We start from the raw sequence: 13,431 nt of genomic DNA on the forward strand, positions 1-13,431 counted from the left end.
CCCTTCCACGCAGCGCATTCCAGACCGTCACCATCCTCTGCTAGAAAAGTTTTTCCTTCCATCCCTCCTAGTCCTTCACCTTGAGCCTATGTCCCCTCGTGATTGACCCTTCAACTAAGGGGAAACAGCTGCTCCTTATCCACCATGTCCATGTCCCTCATGATCTTGAACACCTCGATCAAGTCGCCCCTCGGCCTTCTCTGCTCCAGAGAAAACAAATCCAAATTGGACACACGAGCTGGAGTCTCTGATTTGTCTGACAGAAATTCATGGCTGAACAAAATAACATTGCGACCTCCATCTATTCGTATCCAAGGTCCAGGAGGAGTCGAGCTGAATGATAAAGGTCAGCTTGATGCAGTTTCAAGTACAAAGGGAGGGAAATTTTTGAAACATTGTACATTATTCAGAATCATGAATACTGGGCTCCTGAGCAGAAAAACCAGCACAGCTCTGAATCTGACCCTGAAAATCAGTGAACACGATAAACAGGTTAATGATTTTAGAAAGGACTTGCCCGCAATTCTCATCAATTCCATACAGTGTAGAAGGAGGCCATTCGGCCCATCGAGACAGCACCAACTCTGACAGTGTCTTAACCAGGCCCTCTCCCTCACTCTAGCCCTGTAACCCCACACGTTTACCATGGCCAATCCACCTCGCTTCCCTGGGCATGCCCCCCACCCCCATCTCGATTGCCCCACCCCCCTCCCCCACCAGCCACAGCCAATCTCCACCACTCCAAGATACCCCCACATGGAGCTCTCTCTCCCTCCCTGTCATGGCCACACCACTTCCGTTCCCACCCCCTTCAGATCCTATCCCTGTCAGGCCCTGCCCCCTTGACACTGCCCAGTGGGTAGTGCCTGGGTGCCAGGCTGGCACTGCCCAAGGAACACTGCCTGGCCCTGCCCCCCAACCATCCATGGGGCTTCAATGACCTCTGGTTCCACTGACGAGGCCACCACGTCAGGTCCCCGTTGGTGGGGGCCATACATTATCCCCGCTGGTGAGAGGGTAAGTGCAAGTGAACCTGGACAATAGCATCCTGGACTCACTAATTACATTTAAATTACCCACTGAATATTGGTTTCGCAAACAGGACAAGGCTAGTAACCCATCGAGAGAGGCGACAAACCAGGCGCGATTTTTCACCGCTAACCCAATCTTACCAGCTCGCCGCGCTGATCAACCGGTGTGACAAGCCGGTAAGATTGCCCTGCCCCCCCCGGAGACCGCGTAGCACATCTCACCACTCCCAGGAACTGACTTGGGACAAACCAACTAGCTCGGACGGGAGTCGGCACTTGTCCTGGGAGACGACCCAGGAGACTATCCCTTTCCTAGACATTAGGGGAAGGAGGATATATATTTGAGGAATAAAGCCTGGGGGCGGTGGGGTGGGGGGGCAGATGTGGAGTAAAGGGTTAACTCTAAGGACAGCGACTGAGCATGTGCGCAGGGAGATATATCACAGTGATGTGAACGAGAGGAGGAGTGAGAAACACCTTCGAGAGAATCTATAGCCAAGCTCTATAACCTTGTGAACAGTGATGCAAATGGATGGAATGGCCATTGACTGCTACAAGATCTCTTAGGCGCGGTGGCACAGTGGTTAGCACTGCTGCCTCACAGCCACCAGGGTCCCAGGTTCAATTCCGGCCTCGGGTCACTGTCTGTGTGGAGTTTGCACGTTCTCCCCGTGTCTGCGTGGGTTCCTCCCACAGTCTAAAGATGTGTGTGTTAGGTTGGTCATGCTAAACTGTCCGTTAGTGTCAGGGGGATTAGCAGGGGAAAATGTGTGGGATTGCGGGAATAGGGCCTGGGTGGGATTGTGGTCGGTGCAAACTCGATGGGCCGAATGGCCTCCTTCTGTACTGTAGGGATTCTATGAACATTCTATGAACAAACCACGGAATTCCCAAACGAACCCACCATAACAGATTAAAAGAGGAATCTTCTGCGATCACCTGGTGTAAGGATATACTCTAATTAAGATGATGAAGAGCTGTGAGCCATCTGTAAGGGTTTTCTTGGCTGTGTGGTTGAGTGAGTTGCTAGTGTGTGTTATCAGCATTTTCGTAACACACAAGACTATGGACCGGATGCTCATTAGCAAATGGCAATAGATATTAATGGTGTCAGCATGCCTATCAACGTTCCGTTTTAATTAACCTTTGAGCAGTGTGGTTTCCAACTGAAAATGGATCCTGAGATGGTCAACTTGCATTGAAGTCAGGATTACCCAGCAGGCCAGGAACAAAAGGAGAGAGTGGAACAGGCCAGAGTTTCATCTGTGTTACTCCTATCGTGATGCGGTTAGATCTCCCTGTGAGCGCCTTTACAGTAAGCATCAAAGCTGCAATAATTGGGCAACTTCACTCAGGGCACAGCGTGGATGTGATATGGAATGTACTATTACATTCCATGAATTACATTATGAATGTCTCATCTAATGACATTCAGGGTCACCAGTAATGGTGATAGTAAGTTTCAGCATCTTTGGGAAATAATGGATTTGAAAACAAATATTATCTTGTCTTGGAGAATCAGTGCAACCTGCACCTATAGATTAGGAATATCAGCCATTCAGCCCATCATGCCTGCTCCACCATTCAAACAGTTGATTATCTACCTCCCTACTATCCCCATGTCCCTTGCTATCATTAGTAACCAGAAATCTATCAATTTCTATTTTGAGCATGCTTTCTGGGGTAGAGGATTCCCAAGGATTCACCATCCTCCGAGTGAAGAAATTCCTCCTCGTCTTAGTCCTAAATGGCTTGCCCCTTATTCTGTGACTACGTCCTTTGATTCTAGATTCACCAGCCAGGAGAAACATTCCATCTACATTTTTGATTTGATTTGATTTATTATTGTCACATGTATTAGTATACAGTGAAAAGTAATGTTTCTTGTGCGCTATACATACAAAACATACCGTTCATAGAGAAGGAAACGAGAGAGTGCAGAATGTAGTGTTACAGTCACAGCTAGGGTGTAGAGAAAGGTCAACTTAGTGCAAGGTAGGTCCATTCAAAAGTCTGATGGCAGCAGGGAAGAAGGGACATAGATCAGCTAGACAGTCAATATCTTTTCTCAAAGGTAGGGGAGTCTAAAACTAGAGGGCATAGGTTTAAGGTGAGAGGGGAGAGATACAAAAGGGTCCAGAGGGGCAATTTTTTCACACAGAGGATGGTAAGTCTCTGGAACAAGCTGCCAGAGGTAGTAGTAGAGGAAGGTACAATTTTGTTTTTTAAAAAGCGTTTAGACAGTTACATGGGTAAGATGCGTATAGAGGGATATGGGCCAAATGTGGGCAATTGGGATTAGTTTAGGGGTTAAAAAAAGGGGCGGCATGGACAAGTTGGGCTGAAGGGCCTGTTTCCATGCTGTAAACCTCTATGACTCTCTGACTTTAAGCTATTCTAGAGTCAGTTGGTATATGACCTCAGACTTTTGTGTCTTTCCATCTACCCTGTCAAGCTCTGTACGAATCTTGTAAGTTTTAATGAAATTGCCTCTCATTCTTTGAAACTGATGAATACAGACCCAATTTCCTCAATCCCACCTCATAAAACAATCCCGCCATCCCAGGGATTAGTCTGATGAAGCAAGTGGGCGCACACCCTCTTATTTTTAATGGTACGGTGAAATCTTCATTGTTCAGCATATGCTGGGCATGCTGGTTAATCAACAACACTGCAATGAAGTTACTGTGAAAATCCCCTCCTCTCCACACTCCTGCGCCTGTTCTGGTACACTGAGGGAGAATTTAGCATGGCCAGTGCGCCTAACCAGCACGTCTTTTGGACTGTGGGAGGAAATCAGAGCACCCGGAGGAAACCCACGCAGACAAGGGGAGAATGTGCAAACTCTGCACAGACAGTGACCCAAGCCCAGAATCGAACCCGGGTCCCTGGCACTGTGAGGCAGCAGTGTTAACCACTGTGCCACCGTGCTGCCCCATGGAGGCCATTTGGCCCATCGAGTCTGCACCAACCACAATCCCATCCAGGCCCTATCCCCATAACCGCATATATTTACCATGCTAATCTCCTGACACTAAGGATCAATTTAGCATGGCCAATCCACTTAACTCGCACATCTTTGGACTGTGGGAGGAAACTGGAGCACCCGGAGGAAACCCATGCAGACACGGGAAGAACATGCAGACTCTCCACAGACAGTGACCCAAGGCCGGAATTGAACCTGGGCCCCTGGTATTGTGAGGCAACAGTGATTGATAAAGAGTTTCAGTGACTGAGCATTAGTCGAAAACTAAACTCAGTAGAACTGATAACCCCCTCTGACCTAATTACTACCAAATAGCTTTAGAATCGGGGAGCCCTGAGGGTATATGATAAGCTGGTATACAAATGTCTCTCTCAGAGGAATCATATCATTCAACCCCAAAGTGCATCGGCATTAGATTATCAACCTCCTTGCACTATTTACCCAACAGACAGCCCGCAGATAGTGGTGACAGTTTTTAAAATTAATATTATAATTGAATATAAGAGCTCTGGAACACATTGTGCTCTGACTGTACCTGGCATGCGAATGCTCGATGCTAACCCTGAGTTTGAAAGATAGGAAATGGATAGGAAATCTCGATGGATATCACTCCCTTTTTCCAGTTCCAGATGTCTGATTTAATGAATTCTCTCAGACTAAAGACCTTGGTGCTTATTAGTGAAGACTTTTAGAAAGTCCTTTTTTTCTCTCTTTCAGCTTATGTGAGTTTTACGCTTGAGTGATCAATAACCCTTTCAAGGGTGGTGAGTGACTTGGAGGGGATCTTCCAGGTGAAGGTGTTTCCAATGCACCTTCCGTCCTTTGTTCTTCTGGGTGGTTGAGGTTTCAGTATTGGGAGGTATTGTCGAAGAAGCTTTAGTGTGTTGCTGCAGTGTATTTTACACGCTGTAGCCAAAGTGTGTTGGGTCATAGAGGGAGTGCATGTTTAAAATGGTAAATGCAATGCTGATCAAGTGGGCTGCTTTGTCCTGGATGGTGTCGAGCTTCTTCAGTGTTGTTGGAGCTGCACATATCCATCACATTCTGGACTTAGGGCGGCATAGTGGCACAGTGGTTAAGTGCTGCTGCCCAGGTTCAATTTCGGCCTTGGGTCACTGTCTGCGTGGAGTTTGCACGTTGTCCCCATGTCTGCGTGGGTTTCCTCCGGGTGCTCCGGTTTCCTCCCACAGTCCAAAGATGTACGAGTTAGGTTGATTGGCCATGCTGAATTGTCCCTTAGTGTCAAAGGGATTAGCACGGTAAGTACTTAGGTTACAGGCCTGGGTGGGATTGTTGTCGGTGCAGGCTCGATGGGCCAAATGACCTCCTTCTGCACTGTAGGGATTCTTTGATTATTCAATTATTCCATGAAATGTTCTCTTTGCCAATTCCAGGAACCCTCACTCCAAAGGACACAGGTTAAAAAAAAAATTCAGCCTGGAATTTTTTAAATGGAGCCCAGCACAATGCTGTTAGAATTGACAGAATCACAGAACCTTCCAGCAGCAGCTGGCCATTCAGGCCATCATGTATTTGAGAGTGCTATCCATTAGTTTCACTCCCCGCACTGTTGCACACAGCCCTGTAATCTTCTCCTCTGCAAAATACTGTGGATGCTGGAATCAGAAACAAAAACAGAAAATGCTGGAAAATCTCAACAGGTCTGACAGCATCTGTGGAGAGAGACTAGAGCCAACGTTTCGAGACTAGATGACTGTCAACTATTGTCCCGCCCGCTACAATTCCCTTCAGCTCTGACGAAGGGCCATCTAGACTTGAAACATTTACTCTATTCTCTCCCCACAGATGCTGCCAGACTTGCACCTATAAATTATATTCCTTTTTCGAGGTTCATAAGTTCATAAGATATAGGAGCAGAATTAGGCCATTCGGTCCATCGAGTCTGCTATGCCATTCAATCATGGCTGATATGCTCCTCATCCCCATTTTCCTGCCTTCTCCCCATAACCCTTCAACCCATTACCAATTAAAAATCTGTCTAACTCCTCCTTAAATTTACTCACTGTCCCAGCATCCACCGCACTTTGGGGTAGCGAATTCCACAGATTTACAACCCTTTGGGAGAAGTAGTTTCTCCTCAACTCTGTTTTAAATTTGCTACCCCTTATCCTAAGACGATGACCTCTCGTCCTAGAATGCCCCACAAGAGGAAGCATCTGCTCCACGTCTACTTTATCCATACCTTTTATCATCTTGTATACCTCAGTTTGATCTCCCCCTCATTCTTCTAAATTCCAAAGAGTGTCGGCCTAAACTCTCTTCATACGACAAACCCCTCATCTCTGGAATCAATCTAGTGAACCTCCTCTGAACTGCCTCCAATGCCACTACATCTTTTCTCAAATAAGGGGACCAAAACTGTGCGCAATACTCCAGGTGTGGCCTCACCAATGCCTTGTATAGTTGCAACAAAACTTCCTTATCTTTATATTCTATTCCTTTAGCTATAAATGCCAACATTCCATTCGCTTTCTTCATTAGCTGCTGTACCTGCATGCTAATTTTCTTACCATTTGCCATTAGTTCACCAAATTAAGTTTCACTAAGTTAATTCCTGGGATGGAGGGATTGTCCTGTGAGGAATGTTTAGACTGGTCCTTTATTCTTTGGAGTTTAGAAGAATGAGAAGTGATCTCATTCAGACATACAAAATTCTTACAGAGTGTCAATTCCAGGAATTTCTCAAATTCTTACAGAGTGTCAGTTCTCAACAGAGTAAACGCAGGAAGGATGTTTCCCCCTGGCTGGAGTGGGGGGGATGGTGGTGTGGTAGGGCGGTCTGGAACCAAGGAACACAGTCTCAGAATAAGAGATAGGCATTTAGGGCTGAGATGAGGAGGAAGTTCTTCAATCAGAGGGTGGTGAACCTTTGGAATTCCCTCAGTCATTGCAGATGTTCAAAACTGGGATCGATAGATTCCTATGTCTTTATCAAAGGATAAGGGGATGGTGCAGGAAAATGGTGCTGATCTTATTGAATGACAGTATAGGTTCGATGGGCTGAATCACCTATTTTTATGCCTTATGATCTTACGTTTGTAAAATCGGTTTCCACCGCCTTGTGAGGCAACACATTCCAGATGATAACAACATGCTATGTGAAAACAATTTTACCGACTATATTAAACCTTGGCCGGAATCTGACCACTGTTCCCGCTGGTGGGATTTTCCCATCCCGCTGCAATGAATGGAAATCTGGCTGACCGCCAAGTTCTCTGACCTCACTGCAGCGGGACCGTGGCATGAACGGCCAGTAAGATCGCGCCCTTAGCTTGACTCCAAGACACCCCTGAAGCTGTGTATTGTCAGAAAAAATACTCTTTGTGTTAGAATGAAGCCTTTGGGCTGCCTCTGTCTATCACTGTCGCAGTGAAACCCTTGTCAAGATGATATACTCTGGGCATTTTTTCTCCAGTGTTCCAGAAGCCTGGGTTTCAGAACAGAGATGCTTTTCGTGGGTGGCACGGTAGCACAGTGGTTAGCACTGCTGCCTCACAGCGCCAGGGTTTTGATTTCGATTCCAGGCTTGGGTCACTGTCTGTGTGGAGTGCCACACTCCGGTGCATGTTTCGGTCTTTCTTTATTATTATTCATCCATGGTACATGGGTGTCGCTGGCCAGCCAGCATTTATTGCCCATCCCTAGTTGCCCCTTGAGAAGATGGTGGTGAGCTGCCTTCTTGAATCGCTGCAGTCCACGTGCTGTGGGTTGACCCACAATGCCGTTAGGGAAGGAATTCCAGGATTTTGACCCAGCAACTGCGAAGGAACGATGATATATACACTGAGGGAGAATTTAGCACCCCACCCAACCAGCATGTCTTTCGGACTGTGGGAGGAAACCGGAGCACCCGGAGGAAACCCACGCAGACACGGGGAGAACGTGCAGACTCCGCACAGACAGTGACCCAAGCTGGGAATCGAACCCCTGCAGGCATTTTAGGTTAACCCACCCTGATTCAACACACAAAACATGCTTGTTTCCTGATCCGAGCTTTGGAACAGCTGATAGCCAAAATAAAAATAAATGTGCAAGCACACAAAAGAGTTCCAGCCATGTATGTGTAAAATTTGGAGGTGGAGGGCAGAACCATGTCAAAGTTGATGAGTAGCCACGTAGATTCTTTTGGTGTTCAACCTTCGCACAAATGCCTGCATTTTTTGCAGTCCTGAGCTAGTGAAACACGCAAACTCTCTCTGTTTCTCTTTCACCCTTCCAAAAGGTGCGGCTGTGATGCAGTGGCATTGTCACCAGACTATTAATCCAGAAGCTCAGCTAATGTTCTGGGGACCCGGGTTCGAATCCCACCACGGCAGATGGTGGAATTTGAATTCAACAAAAAATATCTAGGATTAAGAATCTACTGATGACCATGAAACCATTGTCGATTGTCAGAAAAAACCCATCTGGTTCACCGATGTCCTTTGGGGAAGAAATCTTTACCCGGTCTGGCCTACATGTGACTCCAGAGCCACAGCAATGTGGTTGACTCTCAACTGCCCTCTGAAGTGGTCTAGCAAGCCACTCAGTTCAAGGGCAACAAGGGATTGGCAATAAATGCTGGCCCAGCCAGTGACACCCATATCCCACGAATTATTAAAGCAAAAGCTAGAAGGTTAGATCATCGTGTAATAACAGGTACGGTACAAGCTGCTTCGAAGTGTGGGGAAAACACTGGCAGCATTGAGAATTGCTTCATAATTCATTTGGTTAAGGATATCATCCATCTGGGCCTGAAGGATAGGAACTGATTTAAGCTGCGGCTTTTTTTCCACATCTCCTTCAGCCTCCCTGCCTCCCACGGTGACAGATTTCTCAACGAGATTACATTCTCTGAAGAACGTCATGACCCGTGCTCTTCCCCATCAACCTTCCCTGACGTCCCGATTCCCAATTACCGCTCACATCACAAGCTCTGCTAGATTCTTGGCAGTATTGTTGTCTCTGTCATTTTCCAGCTGCTGTTTTCGGGTGGAGGAGAATGGAATGGAACTACTGTTTCTGAAGGAAACTCCCGTTCAACTGGCAGTGAACACTCAGCTGTGGGCATTTCACAAGCCCTCTCATGTCTAAACCAGCTGTTGCTTTCAAAATCGCAAACAGATCCTCGACATTCCTTACATGTTTCCATCTCATCCACTTGCTCCCTGGCATTGGTCGCCTTGTTCATGCTCAGACTTGCAACGGGAATGTGCTCTGAGCATCAGAAGCATTGCTCCCTCATCAGAGAAACTTATCCTCTTTAGACTCACCAATAGGAGGCTAAAACATCACAGCAGCCATGCTAACCAGGACCCACTCCTGTTTAACAGTTTTGCACGGCGGCACAATGGTTAGCACTGCCGCCTCACAGAGCCAGGGACCCGGGTTCGATCCCTGACTTGGGTCACTGTCTGTGCCGAGTTTGCACGTTCTCCCCGTGACTGCGTGGGTTTCCTCCAGGTGCTCCGGTTTCCTCCCACAGTCCGAAAGCCGTGCTGGTTAGGTGGCGACGAGGGGAATTTCGCAGTAACTTTATTGCAGTGTTAATGTAAGCCTTACTTGTGATGAATATATAAATAGACTTGTCCTACTAGCCTGAATATGTTAAGCAAGCTACTACATTGAGTTATGGAGTGTACAGCACAGGCCATTCAGCCCATCCAGCCTATGCCAGTGTTGATACACCACATGAGCCTTCTCCTTCAGCTCTTTGTCTAATCCTATCAGTATACATTTCTATTCCTTTCTCCCTCTGTTCTCATCTTTTTTCACCCAATGTCATCTGTCTCAACTACTCCTGGGACAAAAAGTTCCACAAGCTGAACATCGTTAGGCTAAAGAAGTTTCTCCTGAACTTCCTATTGGATTTATAAGTGACTATCTGCTAATGATGACCTCTAGTTTTGGTCTCTCCCTTTTGTCTAAACACTCTCTCCAAATCTACACCATCAAACTCTTTCATTTTCTGAAAGACTTCAATTAGGTCAACCCCCAGCCTGCTCGTTACTTTTCCTCTTATGTATAATCCCCTCATTTTGGGGTCACCTTTGTGAATCTTGTTTGCATTTCCTCCAATGCGCCTGTACCCTTGTTCTAGTTTGGAGACTAGAACTGTTCACAGTACTCCAACCTTTAGCTAACCAAGATTCAATACACAAAACCAGGAAATGCTGGAAAATCTCAACATGTCTGATAGCATCTGTGGAGAGAGAATAGAGCCAACGTTTCGAGTCTGGATGACCCTTCGTCAGCTCTGCTGAGATGTTCCAGCATTTTCTGTTTTTGTTTCAGATTCCAGCATCTGCAGTATTTTGCCTTTATCCCTACTTTCAGTGATCGATCCCACTGGATTTCTTCGCATTCATAGAATCCCAACAGTGCAGAAAGAAGTCATTCAGCCCATCGAGACTGCACTGATCACAATCCCATCCAGGCCCTATTCCCATAACCCCACATATTTACCCTGTTAATCCCTTGACACTAAGGGGCAATTTAGCATGGCCAATCAACCTAACCTGCACATCTTTGGAGTGTGGGAGGAAACCGGAGCACCCGGAGGAAATCCACGCAGACACAGGGAGAATGTGCAAACTCCGCACAGACAGTGACCCGAGACAAAGAACAAAGAACAAAGAACAATACAGCACAGGAACAGGCCCTTCGGCCCTCCAAGCCCGTGCCGCTCCCTGGTCCAAACTAGACCATTCTTTTGTATCCCTCCATTCCCACTCCGTTCATATGGCTGTCTAGATAAGTCTTAAACGTTCCCAGTGTGTCCGCCTCCACCACCTTGCCTGGCAGCGCATTCCAGGCCCCCACCACCCTCTGTGTAAAATATGTCCGTCTGATATCTGTGTTAACCCTCCCCCCCTTCACCTTGAACCTATGACCCCTCGTGAACGTCACCACCGACCTGGGGAAAAGCTTCCCACCGTTCACCCTATCTATGCCTTTCATAATTTTATACACCTCTATTAAGTCTCCCCTCATCCTCCGTCTTTCCAGGGAGAACAACCCCAGTTTACCCAATCTCTCCTCATAACTAAGCCCCTCCATACCAGGTAACATCCTGGTAAACCTCCTCTGTACTCTCTCCAAAGCCTCCACGAGACTGGAATTGAACCCGGGCCCCTGGCGCTGTGAGGCAGCAGTGCTAACCACCGTGCCACCGTGCATTGGGAAAGGCCATTAACATTTTCAGTTGTGACTCACAGCAAAAAATATAAACTTGGCCAAGATCCCACCAAATAACCCCTACCTGTTTGGGACCTATAAAGTTGGTGACTGGTAAAAGGAAATGCAGAAGAGGATCTCAATTCTTCTCACAACCAAATACCTAGTTCTATCTTGCAATGTATTATTTGAAAGTCAGAGATTAAATTTCAGAGGATATCTTTTCAATAATGAATTACAGAAAATCCATTTTTGGGCAGATTTACGTTTATCTGTTAATGGTTCTGCATCCTGATATTTAGTGTTGACATTTTTAGTGTCTTTGAGAGCCAGTGTTAATGGTTCTCTGAGTTGGCGTGCTAGAGTTAATCGTTCTGTGAGTGGGTGTCCAATGTTAATGGTTGTTTGAGTTGGCATGCCAGTGTTGATGGTTTTTTTGGGTTGGTGTGCCAGTGTTAATTGTCCTTTCAGTTGGCGTGCCAGTGTTAATGGTTCTGTGAGTTGAGTTGGCGTGCCAGGGTTAATGGTTCATTGAGTTGGTGTGCCAGTGTTGATGGTTTTTTTGGGTTGGTGTGCCAGTGTTAATTGTCCTTTCAGTTGGCGTGCCAGTGTTAATGGTTCTGTGAGTTGAGTTGGCGTGCCAGGGTTAATGGTTCATTGAGTTGGTGTGCCAGCGTTGATGGTTCTCTGAGTTGGCGTGCCGGTTTCAATGGCTCTCTGAGTTGGTGTGCTAGTTTTAATGGTTCTGGGTTGAGTTTGGCATTCTAATGTGCTGCCTTTTTAAGTCAGCTTTTAGATGTATGTTTTCAAACATTCAAGTTGGAGTTCTGCAAATTGTGACACTAATGTAAATGCCAGTGGATTTGAGAATGTAGGTGCTTTGCTTAGCTTCCACTCATATTCTCTGCACCTCTCACCAATCATCCAGATGGCACTAACATCAGAAAGTGAGGAATTTGTTATCCCTGTTTATTTACCTTTCCCAATATTATAAATCAGGGAGCTGCTCCAACAGTTCTATCCTCAACAGGTACATTGTATGCTTGCACTGGGCAGGTGTAATGGCTACCAACACATCAGTTGACTATAACCCCCTTTGATTGCAAAGGCTGTGCCTCAACATGGATAATGAATGTAAGTTTTCTGGACCTTTCGAGACCCACCACAAAATGGCGGAGATTGACAGGAGTTTCAAATCAATTATTTTAATTTCTTAACATTAAAAAAATATCCACGCTTGTTAGGAAATAGAGATTGTTTAAGTAATTTATATGTGTATTGTGTGCATTAGAAATAAGATATGACTTTAAGGGTGCAATCTTACCAACTGTTCACACCATGCTCCCTGCTGCAGCAAGGTTGGAGAACTTAGTGCCCAGCCAAAATTCCGTTCATTGCAGCGGGATGGGAAAATCCCACCGGCATGAACGATGATAACATTCTGGCCTAAATTTCAGCTTAATTTGTGTTTCTCCATTTGTGCACTCAGAAAAGGTTAGAACTTTCGTTTAGCTTCATGTTAAACACAAGTGCCTCCACGTCTGTAAGCTTTAGTTTCACTTTAAGGTTTTCCTGCGTTATAATTAAGGTTTTATAATGTAAAATCAATTAATGGGATACAAAATGGAAGCTGTTGCTTAGCAACCAAGGGCCCACACTGAAAAGCAGAAGCATTTAAGTTCAGTTGGAATTGGATAACCCAGAAGAAAGCAGCTCTTATGCAGCCTGTATGGGCAGGACAATATGACAAGGGGCAGAAAGAAAATCCCAGAAGCTAAAGAACAGTCTGAAATCAGGGTAAGAAAGTTCCAAGTAGTTAAAGGAACAAAGAACAGTAATCTGGAAAAGGGTTCTGTTCAGTGAAGGCAGGAACAGAGATATGGAGGCTCCCAGGTAAAATCAGGGCTGCCAGGTACAGACCCGGAAGCATCAGCTAGCGAAATGCCTGACATCTGAGGTAACCCTAAGGCCAATGACACATTAATACAGCCTGTGAAGCAGTGGTGTTCTCCGGCATGTCTGGGTACCTGAGAGATTGTGTGGAAGCTTGAATGCACGTGGCAATCCAGGGCAGAGGAATACTGAAAGGAGAGCTTGAAATCCTGGATGTGGATCCTTGGTGAAGGCGTCCAAGTGAAAACATTGTTTGGGAAAAGATTCCAAGCATGTTCTTCGAGAGTGGAGTTTGGCGACACTCCTGTGAAAGTCAGGGTTCCAGTGAGAACAGTTGGCTACAGT

This window comes from Mustelus asterias, chromosome 22, assembly GCF_964213995.1.
Source record: "Mustelus asterias chromosome 22, sMusAst1.hap1.1, whole genome shotgun sequence".
Taxonomy (NCBI): domain Eukaryota; kingdom Metazoa; phylum Chordata; class Chondrichthyes; order Carcharhiniformes; family Triakidae; genus Mustelus; species Mustelus asterias.